Raw genomic sequence first — 15,975 nt, 5'->3', positions numbered from 1 at the left:
TCCCCCAAGTTTTCAGCCTTCGAGGCCACAAGCCAGAATCAGAGACGCCAAGGATCGAAGCAAGGTCACAGGACTCCCAAAAGATAACTCTCCACAATGCAAGAAGGGCGGGCCTGCCTTTTCAACCTTTCTGAGGAGAACCACACCCAAACCCAGCTGTTGCCTATTAGGGATGGAAATACCTGGCTAATTGTCCCCTTCGTTGTGCTGCCCTACTCTGCCTCATATCTATGATGGCTTGTGCGTTCTCATCTAATGACTCCAGGCTACTCACTGGGGAGAGCTCCCCCCCCGGGGGTCTCAGGCTGTTCTCCCTCCTCCTCGTTCTGACATTCCTCTTCCCCGTCTGCCTGGTCCTCCTCCTCCTCCTGTTCCTCGTCCTCCCCCTCTGAGCATGGAGCCGGCAGAGTTCCAGCCGTTCCCTGAGGAGCCTCAGGCTGAATCACAACATCTACCCATCTAGCAACAGAACTTGCCACATGGCACCTGGGGAGATTGCATCACCCAGCAAGATTCAACCAAGTCTGAGACTCAAGGCAGCTTTCAAAGTTACCCCTGCATGGCCCCATGGGACTCTGACAAGCAATCAGAATACATTTCTTTCACAGGAACAGGAAAGTTCAAACCCCAAGAAAAGGTATAAATCATGGGTGAAATGCTAACGGTTCGGCCCAGTTTGTGCATACCGGTAGCAGTGGCTGCCAGTGATTCGGAGAATTGGTAGCAGTAGCAACGGTAGGCTCCGCTCACCCGTCCGTCACCATTTTCTAGTTTTTAACTCTCTATGCATGCGCAAAGCCTCTGCGCATGTGCAGGTGAAAAAGCGTGTGTGATGGTGGCATGTGCATAGTGCACGTCTCCGAACCCATAGTGAAGGTAAGTAGACTTCACCCCTGGTATAAATATTTATTTCTGTCTCACCTATGTGCTTGATTGCCCAGATCCTCAAAACGTGGTCCTGTGTACCATTAAACCATCTTTCCAATCAACCTCCATGTTTCCAGTGTCTTTCTCCCCACTTGGAACTAAGTCCAGATGAACATTTTTTCCCAGCACTGTGATTACATGATCAAAAATTGGGTCTTCACAACCTGCCTACACTTCCATGTGCAGGGTCACTGCAACATTTCCCACCTACTTATCTTTTCCTCCACTTCCATCTTTGCCCAGCATCCTACCTTGCAGGATAGCAAGCAAGTTCTGTGGAAACTGCAATTGCCCCAATGCAGATCCAGCCCCAAACCTATGGCACGTGCATGCACTTACCACTGGCCAGCTGTTCTTCAGGTATCTGCTGCACATGCATGGGGGTTTGGCTGCATGCCTGGGGATGCTCACATGCACGGGATGGCACATGCAGGAGGCTGCATGCGCATGCAGGGGGTTCACATGCACTTTGGACTGAACTCAGAGAAAAACTCAGTGGCAGCGCTCCTAAATCTTGTGAGGTCCAAGGTATGAAAGGGGCGTGCATAAGCACATCATTGTGCCCACCATTCCTGTGTTACTGTCCTCATTTATCTGTACTTACTTTGTATATGTTTATTTTTATACATATGCCTGCTATCTTGCATGTTTGACAAACAAAATAAAAATGAAGAATTACAATATGTATTAAACATAAAACATAAACCAAAGATCCCTTGCAAATCTGTTCTTTAGAGGCAGTGGAAGCCCATTCAAAGATGACACTAGTTTTGATAGACAAACGCAATGAATCTACAGCAATCTTCCTTGGGTTCAACTTCAGTCTCTCTTCAGACTCCAAACACCATGATAATATGTTGAAAGTCGCTTCAGGAAGAGTGATATATTGAATATAATTATTAAAATATGTATATGATAAAATGTTACAGGATATCCTAATGATAACGTTTTATACATAACTTGTGCAAACTTATGGAAAATTAATGAAAATAGCTGTCTGATAAGAATTCCTGACATTTGTAGGAAGTGTGTATAATTCATTATAAGATATAGGTCTATCTGCCCTCTGGTGGTTATCTATAATATTGTCTTTGTTTAGGTTTGCTCCTTTATGTTATCAAGATAGTAATACTGTATTATATGCTCTCTTTTTCCCCCCCCAATTTTTTTATTAATTTTTCATAAAATAAACAGACACACATACAAACACTAAACATAAAGTGGGGGTGTATTTCCCCCGCTTCTTTTGAAAGTGTACATTCAAGTACTGAAAAAGAATACATAATTGAATATATGTTAAATGTTAAAAGGTTTAGTAAATTTGAGTTAAAGTTTTACAAATCTTGAATACAATATGAATATTAAGTAAAATTAGTATAACATAGTCATAAAAAAAAATACCTTTAATGTAATCTTAATTACTATAGTAAAATACCATATTCATCAAACAAAACATTTAAACTAATTTCAACTATTATACATATATAGACCAAAGTTCTTAATATGTTGCTTATACTTATACTTATACATAAACTACTATGTCATAATAATCAAAAAATGCATTTAAACTAGTATTAATATTGTTATCACCTAGGTAAAAACAAATACAAAAAGTTAACTAGAAATAAATGTGTATATCTTATTTTTTCTTATCTATCCATTTATAAACATTGTTCCATGTTTCATAAAATTTAGTATCTTCTTGATCATTTAATCTTCTTGTCATCATATCCATTTCAGCGCAATCTAGTATTTTAGCTATAACTTCTTCTTCCTTGGGGATTTCCTCCCCTTTCTAATTTTGCGCATATATTATTCTAGCTGCAGTTAATATGTGTATAATTAGGTAAAGAATTTCTTTCTTGTAGGTCTGATTGGTAACTCCTAATAAGTAAAATTCCGGGGTATTATCTATATCTTGCTTTATTATCTCTTTTAATATTTTCTCGATCATCTTCCAATATGTTTTAGCTTTACCACATGTCCACCATTGATGGTAATAGGTTCCTATATCCTTCTTACATTTCCAGCATAATGGGGATGTTTTGGGAAACATTTTTGCTATCCTATTTGGTGGGAGATGCCATCTGTAGAACATTTTGATTTGATTTTCTTTTAATGAAACTGATTTGGTCATTTTCCAGTTATTAATCCAAACTTTCTCCCATGTGTCTATGTCTATTTCCTTGCCAATATTTCTACACCATCTTATCATAGTATCTTTTAAAGTCAACTCTATATTTTTATGAGCGATGAGAAATTTATATATTTTCCCTATCATTTTTATTGGATTGGTAGTAATTAGATTGCTTAAAAGATTCTTACCTTTATTAAAAATATAAAGAGTTTTATCCTTCTGGTATCTAGATCGAATCTGAGCATAATGCCACCAGTCTATTATTATCCCTTCTTCTTGTAATTTAATCCTAGATTTTAGCTTCATCTGGTCATTTAGTAATTCTTTATATCTATAAGTTATTTTCTTGTCTTTTATGGACTTTGGATGCGTTATTGCTTCTAGGGGAGCTAGCCATTCTGGGATATTTAAAAAGTGATTTTTCTTTATGTCTTTCCAGACTTCTAGTAGATGCCTTTTAAAATATGAATGATTTTTTTCCTTATCGTACCATACAAATGCGTGCCATCCAAGCATAAGATCATGTCCTTCTAAGTTTAGTATTCTTTTGTTCTCTAGAGTTATCCACTCTCTAAGCCATGTTAATGCGGCAGCCTGATAGTATAATTTCCAATTTGGAAGGCCAAATCCTCCTCTTTCTTTAATATCTTCTAGGCAGTTCATTTTTATCCTTGCTTTTTTCCCTTGCCATATGAATTTTTTAACTAGGTTTGTTAAAGTTTAAAAAAAAATTCCCCCTGGATTTATTGGAATTACCTGGAAGAGAAATAAAACCTTGGGTAGAATATTCATCTTAATTGTTGCAATTCTTCCTAAAAATGATATTTTCAGATTATTCCACATTGCTAAATCTTTTTTAATTTCTGTTAGTAATTTTGTATAATTATCATTTTTTAATGTTATTGTTTTCGCTGTTAAATTTATTCCTAAGTATTTTGCTTTTTTTACAGTCTTTATTCCAGAGATGCTTTCTAATTTAGTTTCTTGTGTTTTGTTCATATTTTTGGTCAAAAAATATGTTTTGCTTTTGTTTATCTTTAAACCTGCTACCTTTCCATATTGTTCAATAGCTTGCAGTAAAGTAGGAACTGTTGTTATCGGTTCTTCAATTATGAACGTTAAGTCATCAGCAAAGGCTTGGACTTTATAAGTTTCATCTCCTACAGTTAAACCTTTTATTTTAGGATCCGCTCTTATTTTAATTAATAGAGTTTCAAGAATCATGATAAATAACAATGGTGATATAGGGCAACCTTGACGGACTCCCTTATTTATATCGAGTGTTGGTAATTGATTGTTGTTCAATATTATGTTAGTTGTTTGTTTTGAATATATAGTATCTATTAAGTTAACAAATTTTGGGCCAAATCTCATTTTATTTAATTGCATTTTTATAAATATCCAATTGACGTTATCAAAGGCCTTTTGAGCGTCTAGAAACATTAAAGATGCTGTCTTGCCTGGATATTGTTCATAATACTCTAATGTATTTATTACTGTTCTAAGATTGTTTTTAATTTGTCTCCCTGGTAGAAACCCATTTTGGTCTTGGTGTATTATTCCATTTATAACTCTTTTGAGTCTGTCTGCATAAATGGCGATAAATATCTTATAATCTACATTTAATAATGATACGGGCCTATAGTTTTTAATTTTTTCTGGGTCTGTGCCCTGTTTGTGTATTAAAGTTGTCAGTGATTCTGACCAAGATTTAGGAATTTTACCCTCAAGTCTACATAGATTGAAGGTTTCTAACATGTGGCTTCTTATTGTTTCATTTTCTATCTTGTACCATTCTGCGGGTATGGCGTCTGGGCCTGTGGCCTTGTTGCTTTTCTGTTTTTTAATTGTTGTTAGGAGTTCTTCCATAGTTATTGGTCCATCCATGGTGGCCTGTTGGTCTTCTGTTATTTGTGGTAATTTTGAAGCTTGTAAATAGTTAAAGACTTCATCTTCGCTAACATTATCTTTGGCATATAGATCTTTATAAAAATTATACACAATGTCTGCCTTTCCTTCTGTATCATATTTTATTGTACCATCTTTGTCTTCTAGTTGTTTAATTAATTTTGATTGGCGCTGTTTTCTAAGTTTATATGCTAACCATCTGCCTGATTTATTTGCATGTTCAAAATAGTGTTGCTTTGCTCTTTTAATTTTTTCAGTTATTTGGTTTTGTTCTATAATTCTAATTTTATGTTTAATTACATTTATTTCTGTTTTTAAGTCTCTGTTCTTAATGTGTTGCTGTGATAAAAATTCTAATTGTTTCAATTCATTTATTAATTGTGCATACTTTAATTTATTTTCCTTGTTATATTTTGCAATATAAGATATTGTTCATCCTCTTATATAAGCTTTAGCTGTATCCCATAAGTTCTGTGGCGTAGTTTCTGAAGTTTTGTTGATTTCAAAAAATATTTTTAATTCCTTTTCGATCCAATCCTTATATTTCTTATCATTCAATATATTTCTATTCATCCGCCAATTATTCTGTTTATTATTCATTCTCATAGAAACCACTATTGGATTGTGATCGGCCCACGTATTAGCATCTATCTCTACATCTCTTATTTGTTCTGCAACCGTTTTTGGTGCCCATACCATGTCTATTCTTGTCCATATTTTGTGGGGGTTAGAGTAAAAAGTATATTGTCTCTTATGGGGGTATCTTTCCCTCCAAATATCATTTAACAATAATTCCCCTTTCATTTTTTGAAAAGTACTAGGTAGCAAATTCCTTCTTGTCTTTTTGCTTCTTTTCCTTTTATTGTTACCTCCCCCCCCTGAGTGGTCTAATTGTCTATTCGCAATAGCATTAAAATCACCTATTATTAATACATTTTCAATAGCTAGGTCTATTATTGTTTGATGCAAATTTTTATAAAATGTCATTTGATCTTCGTTAGGGGCATAAATAGAAACAACAGCTAAAGGTCTAGGTTCAATATCAACTTGTACAATCAATATTCTACCCTCATTATCCTTAAATATTTGTTTGGAATTTATAGAGTTCTCAACATACATCACTACACCTCTTTTTTTTTTGATCTGCTAATGCAGCATACATTTTTCCAATTTTTGGATTCAACAGTAATTTTTGGTTGTTTTTTTTAATATGCACTTCTTGTAATATTGTAATTTGAGCATTTTGATTTCTAATTTTAGAAAAAATTTGTTTCCTTTTCCTTGGTTCATTAAGTCCATTGACGTTTACAGAAAAGATTTTTAAATCTTTACTTGTTGTCATTTGATAGGTTTTTTGGTTTCTCGCTGAGGTTGAACTCTTCTGGCGCCTTGGTCCTGCTCTATTGCCTGAGCAGTAGCCCCCAGATCTTCTTCTTGCTGAGATGTTAGTTTTTCCCCTGGTTGTTGTTGAACTAGTTGTTGTTCAACCACTTGTTGCTGGTTTGCATGGTCCAGGCGGCTGATGCCACTGTTTTCAAAAAAGTACATAGCTTGTTCTACATTTTCCAATTTATATGCTCTTTTATATGTTTAAAAATACATAAGATTTTCTTTGTATGGATAGAATGTGGAAGGTGAAAGATAAAGCAAGTTCATATTATTTGAAAAGCAAATTAAGGAAAATTAAACTCACTGTAGTCTCTCCCATCTCTTATAGTTAGTACTAATTATATTTTAAATTAATGTACAGATAATAATTTGTAAAATAAAATATCCACAGGCATGGTTTGCAAAATAAGTATGAAAATATTCCTAAGATAACGCAAATGGTTAAACAAACTGATTTGTTTAACCAATCCCTGTTAACAGATGTTCCTGAGGATTGGAGAATGGCCAGTGTTGTGCCTATCCACAAGGGCAGTAGAGAAGAAGCTGGTAACTACAGGCCAGTTAGCTTGACATCAGTTATAGTTAAAATGATGGAGACTCTACTCAAAAAGAGGATAAATCAGCACCTAAAAAACAATAACTTATTGGACCCAAATCAGCATGGCTTTACTGAAGGCAAATCATGTCAGACTAATCTCATTGATTTCTTTGACTATGTCACAAAGGAGTTGGATCAAGGTGGTGCCGTGTATATTGCCTATCTGGACTTCAGCAAAGCCTTTGATACGGTTCCACATAAAGAGCTGATAGATAAATTAGTGAAGATTGGACTTAATCCCTGGATAGTTCAGTGGATTTCAAGCTGGCTGAAGCATAGACATCAGGGAGTTATTGTTAATGGCGAGTATTCTGAGCAGAGACAGGTTTCAAGCAGTGTGCCACAAGGGTCTGTTCTGGGTCCTATTCTTTTTAATATGTTTGTGAGTGACATAGGGGAAGGTTTGCCTATTTGCCGATGACTCTAAAGTGTGCAATAGGGTTGATATTCCTGGAGGGGTCTGTATTATGGTAAATGATTTAGCTTTACTAGATAAATGGTCAAAGCAATGGAAACTGCAGTTTAATGTTTCCAAATGTAAAATAATGCACTTGGGGAAAAGGAATCCTCAATCTGAGTATTGCATTGGCAGTTCTGTGTTAGCAAAAACTTCAGAAGAGAAGGATTTAGGGGTAGTGATTTCTGACAGTCTCAAAATGGGTGAGACCACATTTGGAATACTGTGTTCAGTTTTGGAGACCTCACCTACAAAAAGATATTGACAAAATTGAACGGGTTCAAAGACGGGCTACAAGAATGGTGGAAGGTCTTAAGCATAAAACGTATCAGGAAAGACTTAATGAACTCAATCTGTATAGTCTGGAGGACAGAAGGAAAAGGGGGGACATGATCAAAACATTTAAATATGTTAAAGGGTTAAATAAGGTTCAAGAGGGAAGTGTTTTTAATAGGAAAGTGAACACAAGAACAAGGGGACACAATCTGAAGTTAGTTGGGGGAAAGATCAAAAGCAACGTGAGGAAATATTATTTCACTGAAAGAGTAGTAGATCCTTGGAACAAACTTCCAGCAGACGTGGTTGGTAAATCCACAGTAACTGAATTTAAACATGCCTGGGATAAACATATATCCCTCCTAAGATAAAACACAGGAAATAGTATAAGGGCAGACTAGATGGACCATGAGGTCTTTTTCTGCCGTCAGTCTTCTATGTTTCTATGTTTCTAAATAAATAAAAAAATGCAGCAAAGTTAAAACATTTTAAAAGTCATAATCCCGCTTATAACGTTAAAGTAAAAGCTCTGTTACTTTAAACATATTTAGCAGGGAGTAAGCCACACAGTGGCATTTTCTTCTGAAAAGATCTGGAAAGCATGTATAAGATTATTTCATAAAATACCCTGAGATTTAATATAATTACTAAATGTTGATAGACTGTTCTTGTATTTGCTGAACCATATTCTACATAATGCAATCAAAAGACAGTGCTTAATTCTTGCTAGGGAATACTACATTAATTGTACATGAGTATTCAGGAATAGGACTGACTACATGAATGGAATGTAGATAGTTTGTGTAGTAAAAGTTAATAGAGATTACTACATATTGGGCAGTATGTGTGATGTAAGTAGTTTTTGTTCAAAATGTATCTATGTGCTGATGAATCAGTGTAATCACAGTAAATTCATGATAATTATTTATATAAAAGCGTATGGCTTTAAATATTGTATAATGATCAAGTAACGAAGACAAACCAACCCTGTCAGCTTATAGACTTGAGAATAGTGTTGGCCGAACCAAACTTGCATAGTTCGGCATACTGAATCTGAACCCGGTGGGCGGGAGGGGGAGGCGGGGAGGGCTCTGAGGCTCAAGCCGCCAACTCAGCTTGGGAGGGCAGGAGGGGCCACTCCAGACCCGGAGCCTGACCTCCCCCCCCCCAGCACTTCGCCTCACGCCGGGCAAGAGGGGTGGGGAGTCAGGAGTCAGGATTCAGGATTCCGGCCAGCAGCTTCAAGCGGGCGATGGGCGGGAGGTGGAGGTGGGGAGGGCTCTGAGTCAGAGCCCTCCCCGCCTCCCCCTCCTGCCCACCGCCCGCTTGAAGCTACCAGCCAGGATCCTGAAGCGCTGGAGGGGAAGCATCAGGCTCCATCAAGCAGGCGATGGCTGGGAGCCGCTGAAACAAGAACTAGTGGCAGGGATTTTCAGTGGCTCCCGGCCATTGCCCGCTTGATGAAGCCTGACATCCCTCCTCCAGCGCTTTGCCTCATGCCGGGCAAGAGGGCTTGGGAGGCAGGTTCTGCTGGGCCGGCTTTTGAGGATCCTGATGGGCAGCTTCAAGCAGGCGATGGCCGGGAGCCACTGAAAATTCCTGCCTCTAGTTCTCTCTCATTTCTCTTGAAGCGCTGGGAGGGAGGTGTCAGGCTCCATCAAGCAGCCGATGGCCAGGAGCCACCAAAATGAGAGAGAACTAGGGGCAGGGATTTTCGGCGGCTCCCGGCCATCGCCCGTTTGATGGAGCCTGACATCCCCCCCTCCAGCGCTTCGCCCCCTGCCGGGCCGTTGGGGTTCGGGTTCGGCGAACCTACCCGAACGCCAATGTCAAGTTCGTCCGAACCCGAATTTCAACGGGTTCGCCCAACACTGCTTGAGAAAAGAGATGGAATATAAAAGGAGAACGAAAACAAGATAGAGATTACAGGTGTGAAGCTTAGCTGGAAAACGCATATTATAAATTTAACCAAGTGACAGTATTTTGAAACAGTGAATAACTGAACTTTAAAATGATTCTTTTCCCAGCAATAGACATTCAATTATCTTTGGTAGCACACACACACACAAATAAAACAAGAGTCTAGATGTATCTAGTTCTTTTGTTATAGACACTTGGTATTCAAAGATGAATGACCTCAAATGATTACTGTAGTTAAATATGATAGCTTACATGTATCACTTCAAGTAATAGCTGGAAATTTATTGAATTATAATATAAACATACTGAATAAATTATGCATGTATTCAAATTAATGTGTTATTTTATTTTCTAAAAATCATATTTTATAACATTAAATTAGAAAGAAAACAATATCAGGTAACTTGCATTATCTCTTGAGAAATACCAAATAAATCTAATGGAATCAGTTCCTGATCTTCGTCAATTGTTTGTTTGATCTTCGTCCAGGAGCTCAGTTTCCTAAACAGTCCTAAGAAAGATGCAATTTTGCCTTTGTTTCTCTCTTTCTTAGTTTTATTGCAAGGTTTGTTTTTCAGAGTCTTGTATTTCCCATGCTGTTTTTTACTTCTAAATAGTGATTTTAAATTTATGTAGCTGCAAGTATTGATTAATTTTGTCGTTTCTGTTTTTGTTCTTTGCATTTTTGTTTCAATGTTCAGGAAAGCCATGAATCTGTCATTCAGTTTCTTGATATTTGCTGTTAATTGAGGTAGTTTTTCTGACAGTTCTAGTAGATTAACAAATTCAGTCATCCTTCAAAAAAGCCTGTTCTTTACAGCTTTCAAGTTCTAAGAACAGGAAAATATTATTAACTTTAATCAGTAAAAGCCTTAATATTTAGACATTGTTAAAACTCACTAACCTTGTTTCTATTAATGAATTTGGCAGATATCCATGGATCAAGACATTGCATACACAAATACAGGGTGAAGGTGAAGTTCTTCGAAGAATGAGTAGTATTCTGTTTCTATGGAAGCAGATTACATCACTATTGGTTGAATTACTTCATATATCAGCTCAGAAATAAGACAGATTGTGCATATAAGAATATTCATCAAAGATTATTACCTGAATAATTCCACATTCAATTGGATATTTGCTGGTAGGGATCCTACCTGATGGCTTTGCATAGATGTAACTTCAATAATATTAGATCTTTATTCTGGACATTTAACTATGTTTGCCATTTCTAAAATCATGAAAATTCTCATATCTTCACCAAAGTTATAAAAACCTCTGTGCCAAGTAAAATCAAATCAAATCCATCAGCTAAGCTATTCTTAGCCACCATCTGTGAAGACTAATTAGTATAATTTGTATACTACATCTGTTCTTATAACATAGTTTTCAGAAATGCCTCTTTCTACACTGATGTCATGCACACTATAACTGTAATAGTTGCTAAACAAAGGCACAGTGAATGAAATACTAATACAGACTTTCAACTAGCTATTATAGCAAACTAGTCATACTGGAGTGTAAAGCATACGGTGACATGTATCCTTTTTATATTTACAAAATTGTGTATTAAAGTGAGTGCAAGTCATTGCTTGATGAAATACCAAATGCTGGTTATTACCTTTAAAAGGTTACATAGGCTGAGCCTAATCTACATTGAGATAATGTGTTTCTGTGGGAGCCTCCATATCACTGAGATCATCTGAGGTTTGCTTAGAGTTGCTCCAAACGTATCCCGTGGTAATGATGGTGTAAGGCAGTGTTTTTCAACCAGTGTGCCGTGGCACATTAGTGTGCCGTGAAACATGGTCAGGTGTGCCGCGAAGAAGGAGGCTCAGGTTACGGTCGCAACTTTTTGCTCAGAAAGAGAGAGAGAGAGTGAGAGAGAGAGAAAGAAAGAAAAGAGAAACAGAAAGCAAGAGTGAGAGAGAGAAAGCAAGAGAGAGAGAGAGAAAGAAAGCGAGAGAGAGAGAGAGAGAAAAGGAGAGGAAGGGAGAGAGAAATGAGCAAAAAGGGGAGGAAAAAAGAGAAATGAGAAAATGATTGAGACAGAGAATGAAAGGAAAGAGAGAGAAACAAAAGAGAGTGAGAAGTGACTCTTGATTTAAAGCATATGATAAAAAGCACCCAAAGAATAAGAGAGAAACCCCCCCCAGCCCTCACCTGTTTTTGGAAATGGTTCAAGAGTGTGTATACACACACAAGGGTGGGGAGGAGACAGATGGAAAAAGAGAGGAGAGTATCTTAGGGTGTCATTTTGTGTCATTTTGGTTGGTGGTGTGCCCCAGGATTTTAAAATGTAAAAAATGTGCCGTGGCTCAAAAAAGGTTGAAAATCACTGGTGTAAGGTCTGTATGGAATCATTATTTTGTGCTTTGGTTTTTTTGATCTCTTCCAATTGGGGGTATATATTAGCTATATCTCCCTTTAAAAGTTTTCATTCTTTAACATTTGTGTTTGGTTTTGTCTACCAATAATTAGTATGGTTAAACAACCTGAATAAATAGCTTCTATACTGGCTCACAATGAGCAAAAACCTATGTGTTGAAAATAAGGGAAGAAATTTTGATGGAAATATGCAAGAACCATTATCCAGGCAAGGGGGGGCTAAAATATTCTTTAAGCCCTGGGAAGCTAGATAATATTCAGAAGCAATTCAGGCAAATGCCCTTCTGATTCACTGTGCTATACCTGCCTATTTCTTATAATTCAGTCAGGTTTGTAAAGTTTTGTTGTTATATCCTCTCAATAAAATATTTGTATTAATACTGTAGTTCTAGTCTTTGGAGATGATTTTCTGTTCTGGTCTTCTAGTAGTGTTGGCACCAATATAGCATCACCTATCCTGGACACCTACCATAAATAAATGCTGATAACCAGTGCCAATTGGGTTTTAAGAATTTTCCATGTGATTATAGAACCATACATCTCACAGCAGTGACATTAAAACCACAAGGTATAATTCATAATGCCCTGATTAAAACCACACCTATTGCCTCCCTCCCAAAATAGAGCATTCCTAACCGCCTAGACTGAATCCCTTGGGGAACAGATAGGTCTTCAGAATGTTACAACGGGGCTAACGAGTCATCTTCCTAAATGAAGATGCTGTTCTACTGGGAAGAGAGGTAAAGAGGAGGTGCAAGTTCAGACTCCAACAAAAGGACATTGTTGGATGAGACCCAAAGCATGGCCTCTTTGCTTGATTTGGTGGCATGCGCAAAAGCAATGGGGCCTAAGGACTCTTAACTCTTTATTTTCTCATTTATTTATCTGATTTCATTCCCCCACTACTGCTAAGGGAAATATTCATTTATTCTGGCACCGCCTGGCTGGGGGTGCCCTAGATCCCTCCGAGACATCGTTCCCCTCAGGGATTTTGCAGCCCCCTCACTGGCATACCAATATTTTGATTTCAAAATGTAGAAATAAATTTAATACAATAGTGAAAAATGATTGAAAAGATATATTAAAATTGAGAAGATCAAACCACATATTTTTATAAAAAACATCTTTTTAATAAATTAATGGATTCAAGTTTATAATAGACATAACAATGTAACAAAAGTCAACATCTCCTGTTATTTCATACAAATACTATGCATTACATTAAACCTATTTTAGTTTACAAAAATGTGTTGGTGAAAACTATCTTAAATCACCTAAAAGTGAACATCAGTTGTTAACAGAGTTGTATTGCATGTATTCAGGAAACTCAACATATTTTCATAATGAAACCATCCAGCTTATTAGTGTAGTCTGACATTTGTTAGCAATTAATTTTTGACTTCTTAAATATGAATGGCTTTAATAAGACAAAGCACCAAACAACTACAATATTCTCTTTGATAAGAAATAAAACAGAAATTGGGCAGATCAGAGAACCCAAAATGTATTTCTTCTACCCGTTTTTCTTTTAAGGTTGAGATATCCAGTATTATAGGTAGAAAGGGTTTTTAGCTTTAATGACTATGACTACTGACTACTGGAGAAGTGCATTCCCTGATGAGTAGTAATGCTGGTGAAAAACCTTCAACTGTTGCTAATTAGGAAAACAGATTTTGGCAGGTTGATTTTTTGAAGGAATCAAGTATAGAATTGATATAGCACACGTGATACAGTAAGTTATAGAACTCCCACCATTCCCTAAGATATTGTAGCAGCTTCAGAGTTCAGCTGTTTGTGGACATAAAGTCACTATAAAATGCCACAATATGTATAATAGAAACATCCAATAAAATCTGAATAAACAACCATGTTATTAAAGAACTGCTTTTACTTAGTATGCCATGTATTTCCTTGCATTCATTACATGCTGTCATTGTAAATGACTATAAAGACATAAAATGTCAAATTATTCTGTAATTAATATTAAAGTCAGATATTTTATAAAATTTGATGGAGATTCCAGTGCATGCATAAAATTTCATGGCACTGGTAAATAATGTCAAAAAATATGTGCATCATCCTTCCTTGAAAGGGATGGAGAAATTTCTATCCATCAGCCTATGAATAATTAGGAGTAAAGTTTTCTTTATTAACATGTCAACTTCCTTAATAGATAGAGATCCATACTGCCCATAGGAAATCTCTTCCATATCAGTTGAAAATCCAATTTATCCCATTGTCCGTTTACAGAGGAAAACTCTGACTTTAAGTGTATTCTCAGAAACCCAATTTAAATAATTGGTTAAAGAACATAAAGTATGGGATATAAACATTAGATATATTTGAAATTAACCAGTAAAAAGTTTCTCCGATTAAATCATAAACATGACTCCTTGGAGAGGGGGGGGCATACAAATCTAATAAATTATTATTATTACAGTGATCCCCCGATTATCGCGAGGGTTTCGTTCCAAGACCCCTCGCGATAATCGATATTTCGGGATGTAGTGGTGCGGAAGTAAAAACACCATCTGCGCATGCGCGCCCATTTTTCCATGGCCGCACATGCGCAGATGGTGGAGTTTGCGTGTGGGCGGCGGGGAAGACCCGGGGAAGACCCAGGGAAGGTTCCTTCGGCCACCCAACAGCTGATCTGCTCCGCAGCGCGGCAGCAGCGAGGAGCCGAAGATGGGGTTTCCTCGTTGCCCAGGCAAAGGGGAAACCCCAAGATCGCTTGCCGCTTGCCCGTTCGCCCGCCCGCCCGGCTGCTCGCTTGCCGCTCGCTTGCCGCTCGCTTGCAGCGCGGCAGCAGCGAGGAGCCGAAGATGGGGTTTCCCCGTTGCCCAGGCAACGGGGAAACCCCATCTTCGGCTCCTCGCTGCTGCCGCGCTGCGGAGCAGATCAGCTGTTGGGCGGCCGAAGGAACCTTCCCTGGGTCTTCCCGCCGCCCAGGCAAAGGGAAAACCCCAAGATCGTTTGCCGCTTGCCCGTTCGCCCGCCCGGCTGCTCGCTTGCAGCGCGGCAGCAGCGAGGAGCCGAAGATGGGGTTTCCCCGTTGCCCAGGCAACGGGGAAACCCCATCTTCGGCTCCTCGCTGCTGCCGCGCTGCCGAGCAGATCAGCTGGTGGGCGGCCGAAGGAACCTTCCCTGGGAGCCGCCCGCCGCTCGAGAGCAAGAGGGGGAGAGATAGAGAAAGAGAGAGAAGGAAAGAAAGAAAGAGATGAGAGAGGGAGGAAGAGAGTGTGATAGAGGAAGAAGCAAAATAGAGAAAGAGAGAGAGAAAGAAAGATGAGAACAGAAGGGAGTGACGTCATCGGGTGGAAAAATCGCGATATAGCGTTTCGCAATGATCGAGATCGCGAAACTCGGGGGGTCACTGTATTATTATTATGACTAGCAAGACAATTTATTTGCTTATTAAAAGTACTGGCTAAAGTATGTAATATTTTTAATACCCATTTTAGATTATTTTTTCTTTCAACAAGATGATGTTACACACCTGAGTATTGTTTACAATAATAAATGTATCCACAGAGGAGCATAAAATGATATTATTAGAATGCAAGCCTCAAAAAACCTTGGTTTAAACACAGTTTCCAGGTCATTTCTTTCTATATATTAGCCTTAGAAGCACATATATAAAAATCTGAATCCAATTTCAATTAGATGCCAGTACTATTGTTAATCTCTACACCAATGAAATCATGTCAGCAAAAGAACACATTAAATAGAAGATATTCCTCTAATATTTTTGCAATTGATTTTTTTGTCGTTCACACAGTATATATTGCTATTTAATGGCACAGAAATATCTATAACTTATTCATCTAAAACACTCATTGATTCAGCAAAAAACACAGTGAGGTGGATAAAGCATTTGGTTTGTTTGTTTGAACCTGGCTGCTGAGAAAGGCAATTACAATGGTCACTTCTTTTGGAGTTTCCTAATTGGAATTCTATTTAACACCACTTTAC

General features: G+C 37.7%; 1 long non-coding RNA gene across 1 annotated transcript; it reads right to left on the bottom strand.

The window, feature by feature from the left end:
• Nucleotides 1-9,937: 9,937 nt before the first annotated feature.
• LOC139157375 (uncharacterized) lies at nt 9,938-11,421 on the bottom strand. Its single transcript, XR_011557468.1, has 2 exons — nt 10,517-11,421; nt 9,938-10,442 (listed from the first exon to the last, which is right to left on the bottom strand). It is a non-coding gene; the product is annotated as an uncharacterized lncRNA (long non-coding RNA).
• Nucleotides 11,422-15,975: the final 4,554 nt, after the last annotated feature.

This window comes from Erythrolamprus reginae, chromosome 1, assembly GCF_031021105.1.
Source record: "Erythrolamprus reginae isolate rEryReg1 chromosome 1, rEryReg1.hap1, whole genome shotgun sequence".
NCBI classification, from domain to species: domain Eukaryota; kingdom Metazoa; phylum Chordata; class Lepidosauria; order Squamata; family Dipsadidae; genus Erythrolamprus; species Erythrolamprus reginae.
This window is presented reverse-complemented; position numbering and strand designations above follow the sequence as displayed.